Raw genomic sequence first — 21,202 nt, 5'->3', positions numbered from 1 at the left:
AGGAATGTCCAGTGAGGGACCATCGCAGCCCATGAGATTCCCTGCTCCTAAAGGCAGGATGTGTACACATGGAATATATTTTTCATGTTGAACTACTTAAGAAATTATTGTTTCCCTATAAAACAAGTGAGAATAACATGTTTATATAAAAATAATTTAGAGTTTTGCTTTTTCTGGGTATCTTTGGCAAGAATAATAAACAGAAACCGGGCTGGAAGGAAGGAATTAGGCCATCTTTCTTCCCAAAGCAGACTCAACCCTATGTACATACTTCTTGTCAAATGTCACCCCCTCCCCCCATGTTTTTAAAGGTCTCCAATAGTGGATACATATGGTGGTCCACAGAAAATCTACTCTGTTCTATTTTTAAATTCAAGTTCTTCTTTTTTGAAAGACTTTTGTCATTGGTCACCAAACCACAATTACACACAGAAGTCATTCTACTCCTGGAACATTAGAACCTTTGCCAATGTCATCTGGTGGCAGGCAGCGTGGGAAACAGCTCGTGTTTGCTGCATACTAAATCTCATTTCTCAGCCTTTGCTCTTCCTGACAGAAATGCTCCTAAGAGCCCGCTCTGGGAATGATAATTAGTTTGTTGATTAATCATCAATGCTCAATGATACAGTGTCATTCCTGGTGCTATTTGGTTTAGAGAGAGCTGTTCCTCTCAGCAGAAGAAAGCTTGGGATGGTGTGACATCAACCCAGCACCTGGAGAACAGCTCCAGACACAGGCAGGGCTGCAAGTATGGAGTGAGAGCATCACCCACCCACGCTGGCTCTCACTAAAACCAGGGCAGAACCACCAGCTCTGCACAGTGAGCCTGCAGACCTCACCTGGCTCTACGCCTCCTACCAGTAAAGCACTTGAACATGTCCATGAGAGTTCTGTTGGTTTCCACCCCCTTGCAAACACTGCCTTTGTTAAATACAAGTTGTAAATTTGTTTCATTTTCTCCAGGAGCAACTACAGCATCAAGATCAAATTTAAGGTGTTAATTAAATGGAACGTGTAACACTTTACAGTCCAACAGACAACAATTTGGGTTAATGGCATGGCTGGAGGTGGGTTACAGCTGTGGACAGGGAAGGATCTGATTGCCCTCTGTTGGCCTCCCACTAATCAATATTCCTGTTTTCCTTTATATTCTCCCACTCCCTAGATTTCAATAATTATTTGACTACACCTCACTGACAGCACATATGCAATTTAAAGGCTTTACTTGTCAGCTTATACATGCATATCTGCAAAATAATTCTCCATGTTTATGGTTTTCAGCTACTCAGCCTCTCAGATGCCTTTAGGTTCAACTTTATTTTGCCATCATCTTAATTCAACAGCTGCAGAGGAACACACAGCAACTTCCAGGTTAACTAGTTGATGGGTTTTAGCCAAACATTATAAAGAGTTCATGGTCGACCATAAACTCATTTGAGGCAAGAGCAAGCAGGACACAGTCTCTGCACAACAAAAAGCTTTCAGCAGCAAAATACAGCTGTAAACACCTCTCAGAAAAACCTCAGTGTCCTCTAAAACTGTCCCTGCATTGCCCTGGTCTGTGCACCCTATATGACAAAATAAAATTTTATTTTAAAACAAGTTTTTGTTCAGAAATTCATTTCTAATAGTGGGTAACAGAGTTTTCCTGATAACTGGATGGCTTCTATTTTCTGTAAGTTTGTATTAAAGGTTTCGTTCATTGATTGGACAGTATAAGATCTTTTCCAGGTATGAACCGTCCAAAAGCAGCATCAGATTTTCCAAGCTGATTTACCATCAGTTTGAATACTTTTCATTACAGTTGAAGCTGTTCATAAGGAATTTGGTATTTGATACTGGAAATGCAGACCTTGTTCACTAATTTGGATAAGATACAGACAGCTGGTGGTGTCTTGTTTTAGCCATGCTTAGAAAGTTTCCACTTTGTGTATTTACATGTAAAAGTTCAAAATGTCTTTCTATGAACATTCTTTGCCACTGACCTCTAATTCCCTGCTTATGCCAAAGTCTTTGCAAACAAAACTGATCTGTTCCAGTCTCCTCAGAACAAAATACAAGATGGGTGCAAACACCAAGAAAGCCAATCTAGGGTTTTATTTACTTATTTACAGATAACTTGGTGAGGGATTTTCCCTGCTTCAGTTACCAGCTGCTTTGCTTTTTCTGCAGCAAACTCATGAGTCCGCCTCTGTTCTGTTGTGATGGAATGGCAAACTCAGCAGGGAATTGGGGATAAAGCCAAGTGAATGCATTCTTGTAGTGCACACTGTTTGCTGCCTATGCAGTTCAGCCTGTATTTCCTCAGTTTTAGCTGTTTGTGTGCACAAACAGCCACACTGCTCTACTAAAATGAAATTGTAAATGTTAAAATCTTTACAGCAGTGTCCAGACCCAGTACCTTTTCATCCTGGAAACTGCTTTATAGTCCCTCATCACATCATCACACTCCTGCAGTCATCAGCATCCCATGTAGAACAGAACAGGTTAATTTTTTCAAGGCTGAATCATCACAGAATTCATCTATAATAGCCCATGCAGAATAAAAAGCAAGAGATGCATTTAAATACCCCCAAAGTAATTTGGTTAGTCAATGAACCACAGTATCTTCTCCCCTCTCACTGGTTCACTTGGCATCCATCACTTTTATTTTGTATCAGATACTCATTGTCTGGAGCGATAACAGATACATGATCCAAAGAAAGGAGCATCCCATTGAATTGCTGGCACACAGCATAACACTGTCATTATGCTGCATTGTGGTGCAAGCCAAAATACCCATTTTTAATGTGTTCTCTGCAAAGAAATGATGGCACCCACATCTCTGCTACATTATCTCAGCATGTTGTTAAAACCAGTAACACTCTAGATTTGATTTCATCCTGGGTGAGCTACCATGTATTGGTCATAGTTTTAAACTCCTAATTCCACAAATAGAAATGATGTGGACACCGCTTTCTTTTTTCTTTCTTCTTTTTTTTTTCCCTTTTCATACAGAGTAACATCTTAAAAGTTGACATAAAGTTTTCAGATTTTCACAGCACAGAAGCTGTGAGTACAGTGTTTACTCCTGAAAATATGTGCTGTAAATCTGGCAGCTTAAGAAGAGGTGAAAATTGGATAAATGACTAGCAAAGAGGGCATAAATGTAACAGAACACCTTTTCACTTGCAGCCGTGGGCACCAAATGTACCCAGGGAACTCGGTTTCCTTTACTGTCATGGGCATAGCTCTTTCCTGCAGCTCCAAACTGAATTGCATTTCCCTCCAATCTCCTTCTAGCAGCTCTGCTCAAGATCACCCTGAGCCTGGTGTCTTGAGATGAGGTGTTTAGTGTGTTGCACAGCAAGAATATAGCACAGCATAATGGTTAAATATCTACAGATATTTCTACCATATTTTTCTTAGCAAAAAAGTCACAGTCTGCCTGACACTTGCTTACTCCACAGTATAGCAACCCCATCCCACCACTGTGTCCCTTTTGACACCTTTCATCCAGGGAGCCCCAGCAGAGAGAAATTAGTTGCTCAGAGAAATCTTCAGCAATCTCAGCTCTCAGAAATAGAATCCAGCACCAAAACTTCATTCAAAGGGAATCACCTGGCTCAGAAGAAAGGCTGAAGTCAGATGCTCACAGCTTGCTTCACTCTCCCCACCCAGCAAACCTTTAAATCCAGCATGACTGTGCCAAGCCCATCACTGAGGACTTAAATTCTGCTCATAGGTAACTTTGGGCAGTTACAGGTGCTCTATAGAGTCATAGGTCCTGCACCTCGTTTTATATATATATATATATATATATCTGTATCTCTCTCTCTCTCTCTCTATATATATATATATATATACAGGATTTCATCTTTGTTTAGGTGTTTCTGTAACCTATTGGTCAGAGTGAAACCTGTGAAAAGATTCAAATGATGCTTCTGGGGTAAAACACAGAGACCAGGGTGGATCCCCAGACAAACCACCTTGGGAAGGGCAGGGACAGGAGACTGCAAGAGAAAAGTTGCTTTTCTGGGCTATTGCACTTGGAACACAGTGGGGAGGATAGGCAAGGTGAGAGCAGTCTTTGTGGTGGAGGTCCTGTGGGGTGCATGGAAAGTTGTCCTATCCCTGTAGTTCTCCTTCAGGACCTCTAGCACTTTCAGATGAAAGGCAAAAAATCTGCAAGATCACAGCTTATTTCTCCACTGTGAGGAGAACATAAGAAAACCAGTGATGACTTAGCAAAAACTGCTCATGCAAATCATCAGTGGGGGCTGCCCTGGCATCCTGCAGCAGCAGCCTGGTGTCTCAGCAGGCACTCTGAGTGCTGCAAACCTCTGAGCACCAAAACTAGTCAGTGCTCCAGTGCAATAGATATCAAAGCTGAGGCTCAGGGTTTTGGCTTTTACTCAGACACCTCCAAACTGCTTTGGTTCACTGATTACTCCTGGCTTACCTAAACTGTAAAGTTTAAAGGTTAAGCAAAACAGCAACAAAACCAAAGCCAAGATTCTCATTGATTTTTGAATAGGGCGAGGGAGCACTGGTTTGCACCAGCTCTCCAGAAAGGGAATAATTGTAAATAAACAGCCTTCACACCTTCCTCCCACACATTCAAGCAAACACACTCTAAGCTGCTTTCTCACTTCATTCAGCTCCGACAGCTCCAAGTATTAAAGATAATTAACCCTTTTTATTATTAGTTCCAGTGCATGGCATGCTTGCATTTTCATTTTATATCCTGAGGCTTCTAGCTCAGGCCAATTAACCATGTAGGATGGGGAGGAAAGCTTGAAAGGAGACCTCTCAGCACAGAATTATACTCAGGCAGCCCTTTGCTGTGCCTTCGCTGTATGCAGAGCCAGCACCCACAGGATGTTCTGCTGCAAACAGCCACTTGTGAGCAGCTGACCAACCTCCACAGACTCAGGCATCATATTTACCTACTGATCAGAGAATGCCTCTGTTGATGTCACATCCATTTGAACCCTAAAATCCCCACTCCTGATAATCAGAGGAACCTGTTTAGGTTGCTTTAACCCAAAATAAGCCCTATGGCAATGACCAGTTCTGGGAATTAAAGGAGGCATACTTAGTTTCTCTTAAACTCAGCAGAACCTAATCTCTGTATTCAATCTCTCTCTCCATCACTAGTGTTGCTCAGAGATCTGGAAACATGCAGTCAATGCAGATTTAGGAAATATCAGAAGGGTTAAAGATACAAATGCCTAACATAGGTCTAGGGATTTTTCAGCTGCAAACCTCTGGAAAACTGTCTCCCGTGGGTGCTCCCTTCGGCCAGCAACTCCCTGGCCATCCAAGCTGGTGCTTCTGGGCAGGACTGACCCAGAAACAGGAACACCGGCTGACGAGCTGTGAATTTCCCTGCACCACACAGCTGTCCTCCTGCAGCAAAGAATTTAAGTTTATTTCTCGTGTGGGTATTTTTTCCACTTGTGCAGCTGCAGTAAGGATGCTGGCTTGGCTGCAGTGCTATTGTGCCTGTGTGGGCACGGCTGGGAGTCGAGATGGGGCTGGGGACCAGAAAGTGCTGAGCCAGAGTTTCACCCCCTCTGTGCCATGTGTGCTGGGACCAGCCTCTCCACAGAGCAGGGAAACGCTCGGCTGCTCTTATGAAACCGCGTCCAAGAAGGAGTTTGTTCCACAGTGAAATTTTGACAGCCTTGACCTGCTTTGCAGGCATCCCGGCTCTCTGCCAGGCTGGTGAATCAAGGGATGCTGAACTGCCAAATCCACCAAACATCAAAGGAAATGAAGCTGTTCCCATGGGACTCATTTTGCTCTCTGGCCACAGAAACGTTGCATCAGAGCTTCCCTTTGAAGAGCCAGGCAGTGAGGTGCAGTGGGATCCCCAGCAGCTCTTCGCCTTAGCCAAGCAGGGCTTTATCTCCTCTGCAGTACAAACTAAAGTGTCTCAAAATGATTGTGAAAAATCCCGTGCAAACATAATAGGAATGCATAAAAGCAGAGGTAAAAATAGCTAAGAAATGGGAAAAGGTAATAAAAGAATTAGGGCCATTTGCAAATGGTTTGTATTTCCAAATAAATTCCTTGCTGGTTGCCAGCTGTCTGAGCCCTGAAACTTGGCATATCTACAACAGACGCTGAATTTGATACAGACATTTGGTTCCCTGTATTAATCATGTAGAGTAGAAATAGAATACATCACTTTTGTGTTTGCCTCATCAGCTAAGGCTTTATCCCCATTAGAGTTAATGGAAACCTTCCCTTTACTTTCCTTGTGGCCAAGATTTCAGCTACAGAGCACACTCCAAGAACACACCATTGTGAGGAAAAATCCCATGCACCTGTATCCTGACAGAGAAATTCCAACACTGCAGCTTATCTCTTGCATAGTCAGGGCTAAGTGGGCTGCTCTTTTGTCCTTTACAGAGAATAGAAACCCAAAAAGACCAAAGGAAAAGGACATCAGAATCAATGAGCAGCTTGTGCTGGAGGGGAAAGCAAGTAGGTGGAGGGAAAGCTGGGGTGATGTGAGATGGCTTGTACAGTCTGGACAGTCAGGACATCCCTCTCTCAGAGAGCTTTTGCTGGACTGGATTATGCCAAGTGAAGCAAATGGTCCCATGTGATGTTAAAATACATTAAAAGGTCAGCTCATGTCTTTGTGGTACAGTGACAAAAGGCTTTGGAATACCACCAGCCTGGCCTATGGTGTGAAAGCCAGGAGAGGAAGAAGTGACTCACTGTAGTATCTCTCCTTTCTCCTTCAAACACCAAACACCCACACAATTACCCTAAAACCATAACACATCAGGGGGGTTAGTATAATAATAGATGCCTTATGCCAGTATTGTTCTAGAAATGTCTTTTTTCTTCCTTTCAGCTACTCCCACAGGACAGTAAGCACAATACATGTGCATGCATCTGGTGTGCCACAGACATCACAAAATGAGTCAGGTCCTCAGCTGGTTTTATTCAGCTTGGCTGTTCTGATGGTTTTAATATTTATTTTTTATTATTTCTGTTCCTCCTTCCAAACACTCTCCCCTCTCACATTCTGTATGCAACAATAGCACCATAATATATAATTTTATCAGAAGCATCTCTGCAGTGTCTCAGAAAAGAAAAATAGATCTGTAGATGTTGCTGACAAAGCAGCCATGTCTGGTTGCATTTTGTTTAACAATTCCTGACATCACGTTCAAATCCTACCTTCACTTTTCTATATAAAAAGACTTTCTCCTTCGATTCTAGTTATCTAATATACTAATCCTAAAAGTATGCTTTTGAATATCTTCATTCTGGGAGTGGATTCTCAGGTTACTCATGGCTGATGCATGAACACAGGTCCCTTCCTCTGCACTCACAACTCTGCGCATCCCTGCACCACTGATCATTTTGTTCTGTTAGTGTTACTGGGGTTCATTGGCCTGCTGGACAGAAACCCTCTTCTGATTTCCAGAAATGTGAAGCTTTTTCTTAAACTATTAATTCCATATATAAAAGAGGGTGTTTTGCTGAAAGTTTTTGTCATTGTTCTGGCAAGGGAAAGCAATCATATTTTGTCCTCTGCTGATTTAAAAGGTTTTGTGTTGCATTCCATACTTGGTGGCAGACTTCCCCTCCTTTCTCTGACTCAGAGAACTGCTTTGCATATGGCGATGCTGCCGCAAAGCCCTCATCTGATTTCCAAGTCTGCATCAATCTTACCAAACAAAACCATTTGGTTCTTGCAAAATGCTTTATTTTTCCATTACAAGGCATCCCAACACAAGAATTATCATACCCATCCAGATCAAAGGTCATTCAAGCCCAAACACTGTGCCTTGATCTGTCCTGTACAAATGTAGAGGAAAACCTTCTTTGCCTCAGCAGGTAACAGACTGTCCTCCCTTCCAAAAGTCCACCATAAGGACTTTCTAAAGGTTATATGTGAAGTGCTAGCATAAAAAAAGCCCTGAACAAGGGATTCTCACCATCTTCAGTGTGCTTCACAGCTTCCCTGCGAAGACCCTGCAGAAGAGTGCTGATAAGAGGGAGTCTTATGACAAAGTTGCCATATAACTTTATGATACAATCTTATGACAGCATCTTATGACAAACTTATGGTAACAACTTTCAGTGTGGCCATTTGTCACCCTCTAGAGGTGGCTGAGAAGTGAAAGGATTGATCCAGCCAGGTTTAGTCTCCTGGTTCTGCCATCCATGTCACCACAGGGCATTGTACACAATGATCTGCCTTCCAAACTCCACACAACAAATACTTGAGACACTTGAAACACACTATCCATTAAAGAAATCTGCTCTTAAAACCACTCCTTTATTTAAAGGGTTTAGCCATAAAAGCCCCACCACAGTTCACACCCACCCTTTCCCCACAGCAACTGAGCTCCCATTGTAATCATAAAGTTGTTTGGTGGTTGCCTGTTAATCTGGAATGGCAGATTCAAACTCTGCAAACAAATACTGGGTATTAGAGTCAAAAAGCCGAGTTATGAACTTTTTGTTATGTACCAATCTATCAGTAGTGTGACAAATAGAAAAAGAACTGAAAAACTATCTATGTGGCTCATCTTACATTTAAGTGTATAAAAATAGACCAAAGTCTGTGGGAGAAGAAGGAAAAAAACTATATTATTATCCATTTCTTATTTGTGCTGAGATGATTTCTGAAAGCACACACTGATGTGTTAGGATCTCTATGAACACAGAAGGCAAAGACACATTCACATCACTGAGCTGTGCATCAGCATAGCCATTTATACCATTCCAATATATTTCTCCAACTTCTTGCACTTAATATAAAGGAAGAACCTAGACAAAGGTGAAGACACTCCTATTCCTTGGCATCTTTAAGACATCATGCACCAAATCCCTATGCCTCTTAGCAAACCCCCAGGTGAAGTGGACAGACTCTGCAGAGTCATAGCTTTTGCTCCCAGAGGCCAATCCTTCTGGTGCCAATGTGTGGTGTTGGCCCAGGGCCTGGATCTCTGAAGCTTCCAGGATCCAACTTATCAGGGAGCAAAGCTCCCACAGAAGTTTTTTTTCTCTGTCAGTACCTCTGTTAGGGAATGAACTGCTTTATATAATAAAGCTTACAACCCTGTAAGAAGTGCCACCATGAGCTGGGACAAATTTCTTCCTTGCCTATGACCATTCACAGCCAGTGAGGGAAAGGACCAGAGGCTGGCTGACAGCAGAGTCACTCTCTTTGCACCACTTGGCTTTGTCCCATGGAAGCCCCATGTGTGTGGGAGGAACACTGAAAATGAACTTGGCAAAGGGGCATGAGGAACCAGTGCAGGTGTTTCCAGAGCAGTTTGCACAAGATGACCATTGCATTACACAAGCTGAGCTGAAATACTGGTCAGAGGCCAACCTGTCTGTCTTGTTTTCTTTCCTGATGTTTCATCACCAGCTTTACTCTGCATGTTTATACAAGAGTGGAGTCTGGTCCTGTGGTTTCGAAAAAGCATTTGATCCTGAAAAAATTATTGATTTATTCTCATCATTCTGAGAGGTCAGGGGGAAAAAAACCCCCAAACAAACACTGGAAATCAGTTTAATGAGTTCTCTGCAAAACCTGCAATTCCTGCAACAAAAATTGTAACACATGGCTCCATGTCTCACTTTTCCTGGGTGACCTAGTGATAGCAGCTTCACTAAATTCAGCTGCACATTTCTACCTGTGAAGAACCTCGACCACTATTCCCATTTTAATGGCCAGTAAAAGAAACTTGCATTTCCAATAAATCTTGTACCTCTATTCGCCTTGACCCCATCAAAACACAGAGAGCAAAAAGAAACTCAAACTTGTGTCACATTTGAGGTGTGAAGGCAAATATTAAGAATTCACAAAGCATTTTTTTCCTAATCTCCAAATTAATAAGAAGATAACTCCTGAACGCTGGCTGCATTCCAGTGCACTTCCACTAACCCATTTAAACCCTCAACCCTCTGAAGTGACAGAATCTGCATCCTCTTTTTAAAGGGATGTTTTGAAGTGCTGAAGCGTGTGTTGGTTCTTCAGCTCTGTGGGAATAAGTTTAAATTTCAGTTGCATATATTTCTTCCCTCTCCACATTGTTGTTTGGGATTTGCTTGTGAAACCCAGAAACAAGGAATATGACTTGAACTCCTCTGGAAGGGCTCACCCCATACCATCTGTCTGTGCAGAGCCCATTTTGGCTTCAGCAGTTCTTTCAGAGGAAGTTCTTAGAAAAACTCCATCTCTGCTGGGAGCAGCAGACTGGGCTGTGCCAGGCAGTTAAATACTTTCATCATTATGCTGTCTAATGCCTTCTTTAGACAGAACTTGTCAAACATTTTTGACATCATATATTTCTCTCACACTGACAATGCTTTGGATCTTTTGAAGCTTGTCAAACCACTGAGTTTGGTTTCAGCAGCAAACTGTGCATGAAGGTAATTCCCCATCCAGACAGCTCTGCTGCTCGCTAAGGCCAACTCTCATCCTTCTACACAGCTGTTCTCTGTTCAGGTTTTCCTAATAGAGCTAACATGTTTGCATGTGTTTTACACTCATAATACTCAAAATGCCACAATAAGAATCTCCATTATTAACCCAGTGGAAAAATTAGAAAGATACAGCAAAAATGGCACCTATCCCAGACATCTGTAGGACAAACACTCTTACTGAACTGCAGTCCAAGATTCGTTTGGGTTGATTAATGAGATACAATGACAGATGATGAATATCCTGAGAACATCTCCATTCCTCCTATTTATTCCGTGAGTCAAACAGAGCTGACCTTTTCATAATGTCTGGTAATTTTCATATTACATCTCAAAAACACCACTGAAATGAGCATGCTAAATGGCAGTATGGAACCACAAGGACACACCAAGCAGGGGAAAGGTGTGAGCAAAATGTGACAAATTACTTATTCACAGCTTCACAGACAGAGGTTCTGTCCAGTTTGAGAGTCTGAGCGAAATATCTTTGATGGATTCATCTTAGCTATGTCAGACAGACTGGCCTATAATCCACTTTGTAACTGTCATATATTAGTTGATAATACTTAGGAAAAGATTGGCAGGACAGAGTGACATGATAACAGAATTACCTTCATCACCCACCTTACACGTGCCATGCACTGAACTAAAAGCAGAACTTGTGAGTCAGTGCTCAGGACCTCATCACAACACACTTTGTTCAGAAGCCAGGTATCAATTGCACAAATTACTTTTTTTTTTCTGGTGTGCCTGACATTTAGAAAAATTTGAAAATAAAATTGTTTGGGGATGAAAAAAAGTGATTCACTTTGAGCTTTCTGACAAAAGGAGGGAGGGTGTGAATTTCAAACCCACAAATGTTCACTGCCAATGAAGATTTCAAAACTTGTAGTTTGACAAATATTGAAATAAAACATTTCATTCATTCTGTCTTTTTTTTTTTGTGGCAGGTTGTTGGTGCTTTTCTTTCTTACTGAAATATTATCTGAGGCTTGTATTAATTTGCAAATATATTGCTTAAGGCAATTTTTCATCCAAAATTATTTTGAAGTTACAAATGTATTTCATGTTATTTTATTCCATAGACATCCTATCTTTTCAGGAGGCACACAGGATTATCAATCTTGATTGTAAACTGGCAAAGACAGGCCAAGGATACAAACAACTTTCTATCAACTTCTGTAGCCCTCAGGTTTATGAGAAGGAAGTTGTAGCTCCTTTCCTTGCATCCATAGAGAGTAGTTCTTTATATTGGCTACTTCAGTTTGCAAATAGCATTGCCCGTGTCCCACAGGGACAACTCTTGAAAAGATACACAGCTAAAATAGCTGTGGTGGGGAGCCACCAGTTGATCAGGTCTGTTTCCTTCAGCTTTGGTTTGTTGGGTTTCTTCCTTCTCATGTCTCTGCTAAAGAACTTTTTCAACATCATGTCCTTCACTCTGACTCCCTCCAGTCACTTTACCCACTGCTTGGTTGAAATAGGACACAAGAGGAAGGACTGTTGGCAAAACACAAAACATCACAGGGTAGGGGTCTGCAAGAAGCAAAAAAGTGTTTTCTGGAACTACTGATGTATTCCTCAATTGCCACATTAATCCCAGCCTTGCAGCTCATATCTTCCCCCAATGCTCTCTTGGACTGGGCCTATTTAGACTGAGAGTTTGTCAAAGGATGGACTTTGTTCCTGGTTGGGGAGATGTAAATGCCAAGTGGCTGTAATAAAACAGTGCCAGAGCAGCCCACCTCACATCCTCTGTGCACATCTGCGAAGTGCCAAGAACACTTTTTGGTGTCATACAAAAATAATAAAGATAAATGTAGTTAATAAATAGGTAAGTTAATTTTCAGCCCTCTGAGCTCCTCATTTTCTTTCAGCATGAGCCCATTTTTTACAGCTGACTGCTGTGATGTTCCAAGGGATGTGCTGATGTGGCTTGAACCAAGTTAATTTGCTTCCTTTTTTTTTTCCAGGATTGCAGATGTCATCAAAAATAAACAGCACAAAGAGGAGGGAGAAAGAATAGGCAAAGCAGAAACTGATTCAGAAACTAATTAAAGTAAAGCAGAGTTCTCAAAACCTCTAAGTTATTCAGATGTCACAATCCAAGGGAAAGCTGTTCTTTTTCTAAGTGTTCTGCTTTTTTACCTTCCTCCTCCCTGCTGAAATAACTAGTCTAATTAAATGTTGAAGATATCTCCAAGTGAATTGAGGTTATTGCAGACAGTGGTTTTGGAGGCATCCAAGGATCTCCAAGTTACAGTAGTTTTGAAGAGTTAAGTGCATGTTTTTTGCTTATAGTGGTGAAATTTGGGACTCAGGAACTAAAGGGTGGCAGACCTGGTACAGTTGCCAATAGTCCCTGGCTCTGGTCAGAGTTATAATTGGGCACTGTACAATGAAGGGAGCAGCTCCAGCACATCTGGAGGCTTGAGAATGATTTAGGGCTCAAGGATTTACAATCCCTTTCTCTCCACTTGCCCTGGGCACAGAGGACAGACAGAGAGGCAAAGGATGGCATCTGCTGCTCTACCACTCCAGCCCCTCTCTGTCTACTTGTTTACATGAAAGAAAATGACATAAATGTGCCACCACCACTGCCACCACATTACAATGAAGGTACCAAGCAGAGGGATGCTTGCTCTGCTTCAAACCATTGTATTCAAACTGTTCTCTTCCCTCATTTGCAACAAACACAAATTCCAAATACATAAAATAACAGTAGATTAGAGAACTCTTTAGACTGAATTTTAATTCAATGGGTGTTACCATCAAGAGGGCAATTTTCCAAAACCTTCTCTTCATTTCAAATCTCCCCCAGTGCAGCAGGACAGGCCAGCATTTACCCACCACGGCAGGACTCCTTCTCCTGCCAGACCATGGGTATAGCTGACCTCTCATCCTTTTATATTCTAAAGTGGGATCAAAGCCTTAGGTTTAGGGTGATGAGAAGAGAAAAAGTTCTCTACCATGACCTTTTCTCTCTATGCAAATGTCTCAGGGAAACACACAAGGAAATTGCTGTTTCCAGCTGGTTGTGGAGATATTCGTGCTGGCGGAACATGCTAGCAATGCATTAAAAGACAGCAGCAGATCATAATTCTCACTTAACCTACTTAAGATTCCCAGAAATTATCACTGCTGCGGGTGCACTCCTTCCCTAACCCACTGAAAACATCCAAATTCAGTTGCTTTGCTGCTGCAGCTCAGTTTTGGCAGTACCAAGACATAACCTCCAGCACAGGGCTTCCTCCACCTTCCTCCACTGCTCAAATCCCTAAATGCTTCTCTTAATTTTTTTCTCTCTGTCACTGTTCAGCCTCCTGTAAGTCCTCCACATATTTTTGCCCCCAAACCCAGCCCCTGCCCACAGGTCTTCAGCTTCACTCGCTTGAGAGCGATCCCGAGAGCAATTGTGTCTCCTGCAGCTGTTAATCTGTCATTACCAAGCCATAACTCAACCCGATGTACTGCACCATTACAGAACCCCAATAGGGTGGAAAAAATAATTTGCTTTACTGTCAACATAAAACTTTTTATCCTCATTGACAGTTTTATTTAGAAAAATCTTGACTATATTTTAATTTGGGTCTAATGATAGCTCTCAGAAAGCAGTGTCTGTATGTTAAAGATTACTGCAATAGCAGCTGCTAATTTTCTCTTTTCATTTTTTTGTTTTTATTTCACAGGTATTTCTTAAAAGAGGATGCTTCTAGGGTATTTTTGTTGTTGTAAAAAAGCATATATTTCTGACAACCTTGCAAACTGGCTAATTACCAACGGCTGCTAAAACCAGATTCATCCATGTCACCACCAACACTGGAATTTAAAAGGACATATTTAAATCTTTATCTAGGAGAACACCCACGAATTTACTTCACAGAGAGCATGTTACACATTTTAGTGCAATAGAATCCTGCCTTTTCTCTGTGAACATTTATTTTCTCAATAAGCAAATGGATGACTTGATGTCCAAATGCAGGAACTAGTGAAATACTTTTGTATCTGTAATTTCAGTGAGCAGGCTGGATACTGGAGAAAGGAGAAATCACTGATGGTCTGAGGCCCTCTTTTCTGCAAAACAAGCAAAAGAAATGAAGGCGTCATGTCTCCCATCTGTACTTTTAATCTCATTCTGTATTTTACTGTGGTGGGTTAGCCAGATTTTCCTGGTTCAAGCCCACAATGCATTTATTCATTCACGGGGAGGGTACATAAAACAGCAGCTAAGGTTCTCTATTTAGCCAAAACCAATCTGCCTTCTATTTCCTTTGGAAATGTCAAAGCTTCTACAGAGCTCAGCTCTGGGATTTTGTGAATTGAAGTTCATAAAAAGCTATATGCTGGTACAAAGCCTTGCTGGTAGAAAATGGCTTGCAGCAAGCCAGAACTCTGGTTGTCCCTCCTTTTAGCCACACCAAACAGCCATAATGGTGCCAATGCCCTGGACACAGAGACAGTCAGCAGTTTTGGGGGTAGTTCCCAGCACACCAAGGTCCAGGTACGACCATACATTGTGTAAAACCAAACTCACTACACTCTTCTCTTAAAATTTGGGCATGGCACAGGATTCTTGGTAGCAATTTGTCAAAAAATATCCACCAGAGTCTGTCAAAAAAGTGATATTTGTAAAAGATGTTCCAGAGGGATCACACAGGCTTTGACTAGACACTGACAGCAAGAATAGGAGTTGAATTGAACTTCTGCAGAATCTGGCTTTGTTTGTTTTATTTTAAATTGTATCAATATGAAACTGATCTTCCAAAACACTTTCTTTTTTTTTTTTAAAGATAAAACCCCAGAGCAAGAATATTTGTGCTGGAAAAAAGTTCCTCAGATGAATAGCTTTGTACAGACTAGGATAAAATTACCTGGAATAGCTTTGTTTTGAAACAATACATTGTCTCACAGGAATTTTAGACATTCTTTAGGAAGGCAGCACTTGCCATTATATTTCATGCCTTTCAAAGTATCTATTTTCATAGGAAATGAAGGAAAAGGATGGGAAAGAGTTGTTTTTTACCAAACTGACTTTGCAGTTGAAGGATCTCAAGCAGAAAGATACATAAAAAAATGGACAAAAGAAAAAAAATTATATCCTATTCATCCTAAACGGGAACATAAAAAATAAAGAAACACTCTGCCCAGATTGTATACATGAAGAAAGATTTTCTTTGAAGAAAATCTTCTCTGTATAGCCAGAAGTGTGTTTCAGGTTGACTGACAGATATTGAAGAATTGCATAGGTGAATTCAGGAGACCACAGCTGACAAGCATCACATCAGGCTAGATAATTCCATCAACACAAATATAGTCTCTATGTTTTCCTAGCAGTTTATTTTCTGGATCAGGCATGCTTGTTAAGCCTTTTTTTCCTAGAGAAAATGTAATGCAGTAATGTTTGTATATGAGCCCTATTTACGAAATCTGAAAGGTCTGATCTGGTGGTCTGGTTTATATCCATCTGTCTCTAATGTGCAAGGCATAAACTCCAACTGCTTTCCCACAGCCCTGTGGATCTAGTATTGTGGTCTAGATTCACCTTAAAATTCCCCCAGGACTCAGATTTCAGCTGTGGAGCATCAAGTTGCTTAATCTCCTGGTGGTTTCATCAATTATGGGAAAGCACCACAAAGGAAGTAAAAAAACCCTATCAGGTACACAGAAACTTTCTCTTCCTGAGCTGCAAGTCACACAACTTCACCCTCACAAAGAGAGAGAGAATGTTATTTTACTTTGAGGTTTATGCTTGTTGCTACCATCTTGCCAGAGGGCTGGCTCACACCTCAGCCTCCCAGCTTCATTTTCAGTTGGTAGTTAAATACATCATTCAAATAATTTTTCATTTGCATATTTCTTCTGAAGAAAGGTCCACGGTGGGCACATTATTACTCACTCTCTATTTCCAGTATAAATTTTAAGTCACCTCTTTGTCCCTTGTGCAGCCCACACACTGACGCAGCATCTTCTCGCACTTCTCTCCCACACAGGCAGCTCATGAAATTACACTCTGAAGCCATGCAGAGGATGATGGACGGCTGGTATTTGTCTATTCTATGCAGGACTGGCTTAGTCAGAGGCTGGTAATGGGTAAAAGAAGGTTTAGCTGGCCCAAGCACCATCCAAGTTGCATTGGCTGTCTATGTACAGATCCTTAATTGCTTAAAGATTTGACTTCATAAAACATATTTCCTTGATTGGCAGGTCTACAGGCAGCCTCGGGCAAGAAGTCAAGGAGCAGAGGCAGCTGATTGTCACCTGGAGCTGAACACTACCAATTCATCCACTGGGTGATGGAGTTACCCCCAAGGAGCATTGACCAGGAGGTTTGTGTGCAAAGGGATCACTAGAAGGTTGCTGGAAGAATTGATGGAGGGGTGGAGGAGAGACTTCACCAAGGAATGGGAAAGGTGGAGCTGAATATGGTATTTGTGCTCTTGTCAGATAATACTACAATGCAAGAGTGGAAAAACAGCTGTAGAAATCTGGTTTTCCACTTATCCCCTCACATCAGTAATTATTTGCAGGAAATCACCCCACTGCAGACACGCTGGTAAAATACAGTTGCAACCTGTCTCACTTTCACATGGGGTTTTTTCCTTTTCTTGCCAAGGTGTGAAACAAGAGGCCAATAAATTTGCCTCAGGAAAAAAAAATTAGCTTGGAGGACCTGCTTCATCATCTCCCTTCTGCTTTTCTCTAACAGTCAGTGTGGCAATATCCGTTTAAGTTTAGAAAATGTATTGTTACAGGATGTGTGGGAACCACAAATACCATTTGAGGCCAAGTTACAGTAAATCCTATTCTTAGTGTCATTAGTGGAAGTGCTTCCTTCTCATCACAAAAGCAAAGGAAAGGAGGTCCATTAATTCACTCATGGAGCAGTAAGAAGGCACTTCAGAGAGGGGGAAGAAGGACTCCAGTCAGGTACATGAGCCATTACAGACCTTGCCCTGCTGCTGAGCCCAGAGGCTGGAAACAACTTCTCTCTGTGAATGGTCAATACCAAAGTTCTGCTTGTTGCTTTATAAATACCTTAAATATAAGCTTGATTTGAATCTGTGATTATGTTTGTGCTAGCATGATACAAGTTATTAAGGTCAAATGCTGCAATAAACAGCTAATCATTACTTCTGCTGTTCCTGGCAATTGTATGCATTACAGTAGAATAAATCAGAAGAAACACATTTCCTACTACTGTGAATATAATAAGACATGAGACAGTAAATATTTCACTTGGTCTTAGGATTTACAATCCCTGGACTTGGTATTCCCCTGATTTATGCCAAAGTGAAGTAGGTGCAAATCCACCAAAGTCAATAGAGTTAAGATAGGGTAAATCAAGCCTTCTATTACCAAAAATCAATTTTCCATTTGTTTTAATACCATTAATTTAAATGAACTCACTTGGTATTCTCATACCTCTGATATGTGCACACAATTTATGTCTGGAGTAATCCTTGGGTTAACCTGGGTGCTTATGGTTTCTGAGCCCACTCAGATTTGAATGACTAGTTCAAATAAAAGTATTAATAGGATTTAATTTTTGATCTTCTATACTGAAGCCAAGAGCAGGGCATCCAGTTGACTTGAAAACAATGTAGCAGACTTCAGCCAATCAAGCATGTTATTATTGCTCATCTTCTTTATCTTGGGGTCCATTTACATTTCTGTTTTTAGCTGCACACCTATTTGTACCAGGGTTGTGAAGGCTGGATAAAGTGTTAATTAGAAGTCTGGGGCACAGACCCTACTTCTGAGCCTGCTTCCCTGGTTTGGGTGTTAAGGTCCTCCTGCTCCCTTCATCTTCCTTGACAGAATTTTTGCCTCAAGAAGTCACCAGAGCATCAGTTAACTCATTCCTACATAAAATGAAAGAAGGAAAAAAACATAGGTCTCATTTACTGAAGCTGTATCCACTGACAGTATCTGAGCACAAAAACACATCTTGCTAATGCCACTGTAATAATGCACATGAAATTATTACAGGAAGAGGCAGGTCTAACCCACATCCACCTCAAGATAAAAAGTGGGAAGAAACCTCCAGAGTAAAAGGTAATGTTCCAAGGAGAAGATGCTTTTTAAAAAAAACAAACAAAAAAAAAACACCACAAGAGGTGCAAGTGGGAAAAAGCACTGAGCAGCATCAGGGTTATAAATCTTTTGTTCAGGGGTGGAGTGGAAGCAAACTGAAAGCTAAATATGGTTGCAAAACAATCTATGTTTGCTGGGGGCAGGGAGAGAAGGGCAATGGGAAAGGTCATTTTTGCTTTGAGGTCTTGGAAGCAGCTGAGACATGGGGGTCAGCTGTCACGAAACCAAGAGACCTGAGTCACCCTGCTTTTGACCCCTCTGGAAATGGGGAAATTTAGTCCCCAGGCTCATCTCTGACACGTGCTCCCTTGAGCATCAGTCCTGAGGGAAAGACTGTTTTGGGAGTGTTGCTTCTCCACTCACCCCAGGCAACTGTGCTTGTGCAGACGCACTTGGTCCTATAGCTCCAGTGAGGACATCAGCCATAGGATGTCTCATTCCAGGACACACATGTATAGGATCTAATGCAACCTCCTCTGGAAAAGGGGCAATGTCATACACCTAAAGCCTGCAGGAAAACTACATCACTCAACTGAGTTTCTTCTAAAAAGATCACCTAGTGCCATGTACAGTGCACTGACAGATAACATGAAGCCTTGTCTTTAATAAATAGGACATTAGTCCCTGGAAAAGTCCATTCCTTACTCCTTCATAATATCATTATGAAGATTGATAGTAAAAATAAAAAAATCTTGGCATGTCTGTATTTCCTTACATACATTAGGTTGATTAGCAGGATACTTCCAGCAGAAGTGTTGTAAACAGAAATAAATGATGGTTTATATATCTTGTGAGCTGCTAGTATTAAAAGTCTAAATATTTGATCAGACACATACATCTTCACATTTCTTCTCCTTGGCTGATAAGGCAAACAGTGAGTAGCTATAAGAACTTAAAAGATCCCTTTTGACTGATAGCTGGAGAGAAAGGGGAAAGCTCTCAGAAGCCATGAGAATAATCCAAGACCTGAAAGATCTCTCTTAATGAACCATTATGAATTAAAATTCACATATTCTTTGTGGGACACCAGCTAAGCAACCACATGATGAGCAAGGGAGAATTTTTTGAAGTATGGACCTAGTTCTTTTGCCACTGAGTATAAAAACCACTTTGAGCCTTCCTTGAAACACATCTTCGCTTTCTGTAGTTAATGTTCCCTGGCAAAGTTTTGCCAGTGTTTGGTCATGTCAGTGCATCACTGCAAGGACAAAGACATGAGAATAGTGAAGGCAGCAAGGCAAGGAGGGGACAGGGAAATGAGTTGTGAGAGACAAGGGAAAAGAGATAAGGAAATAAAAGTGAATGGGAAGGAGGGGAGTGGAATAAAAAGTACAGGAAAGCTGCTGAGAAAGAGCCAAAAAAATCATCCCCGCAGGACAGCACATTCATTTCCATCATTGTTCTGCTCTGAAGTCTTGGTTTCCAGATTCCACATCACTTCTGACTGCCCAGAAACCCAGCCCCGGGAGAAACAATGCAGCTGCCTTGGCCAGGGGCCAGGGTGCTGTCTGCCTAAGAACATTTTTATTGAACTTGAGGCTACAATTCTTTGTTTCTGAAAATTTAACATTTGATATAAGCCCAGAGTGCTGACCTATTCCTTTTGAAAATGTAGAAGTCATTTGGGTCTTAGTTCCAGCTTTTGATTAAAAAGCTTTTAAGGGAAAACCTCAAAAAATTCCTATGAAAATTCCATGCCAAACCCATTTTCTGGCCTTTAATTTCCAATAACCAGGGAGAAAACAACAATAAGTGCAGGGAACAGAGAACACTATAAGTAACTTCAAGAAGATTATTCATTTTCCTTAATAAGGGTCTTTAACAGCGTGACTACTCATGCAATATAGATAAGCAGAAACAAATAAATAAAGAAATTCAATAGGTATAGAAAACAAATTAAAACCTCAGAAGAAAAAGCATTTAATAAAAAATTTGGAGAAGGGGGAGGGAATGAACTGGTTCCCCATGTAGCACTATTGCCTGGGGTTTTTTTGCCCTTTGTGGGCCATTTCTTTTTTCTGTGTCTTTTTCTATGACAGAAAAAGTCTTTTGGAGTTGGTAGAGCTCCTTCTTCCTTCAGTGGTGGAGCTGGTACAACAAGGAGGTCAGGTTTGCCCATGTCTCCTTCAAACACATATTTAGAGACCCCTCCATCACTCATCTGTCTGATCTCTTAGAAGCAAAGATCCTGGAAGGAAATGGCAAAGGGCTGTGGTGGGGATGCAGAATAGGGGCCATCTTCTGTTGTAGATATACTACAGAGAAGGAAGAGACATCACAGTAGCAAATGTCTATGTCTGGGACTGGTTCTGTTCCACTTTTAAATTTGGATTTTAACTCTTCTTTGTGAGAGACACAGTGGCATGGACAAGTACCTGTATTTTTAGATTTTATGGCGCTCTTGGCAGATCTGTGCAGCAGTACTTTTAAACCTGCAGTAAAGAATGGTGCAATTTGTACAGGTAGATCAAGTGCACCTTACAGTGTTGCCACTTATTATCTTCTTTGTATTTAACACCACTATTTTAGAATTTTAAAAAAGATCAGAGCTAGATTATACACTCAAACTGAACAATGACTTAATTAAAGCACCACCTTTCTTTTGTCTTTCAATCTGAGAAAATGCTCCCACTCTTTCATGCCCATCATTCCTGCATTT

The sequence above is a fragment of the Pithys albifrons genome, chromosome 11, assembly GCF_047495875.1.
Source record: "Pithys albifrons albifrons isolate INPA30051 chromosome 11, PitAlb_v1, whole genome shotgun sequence".
In the NCBI taxonomy this organism is placed as follows: Eukaryota; Metazoa; Chordata; class Aves; order Passeriformes; family Thamnophilidae; genus Pithys; species Pithys albifrons.
Note: the sequence above shows the minus strand (reverse complement) of the source record.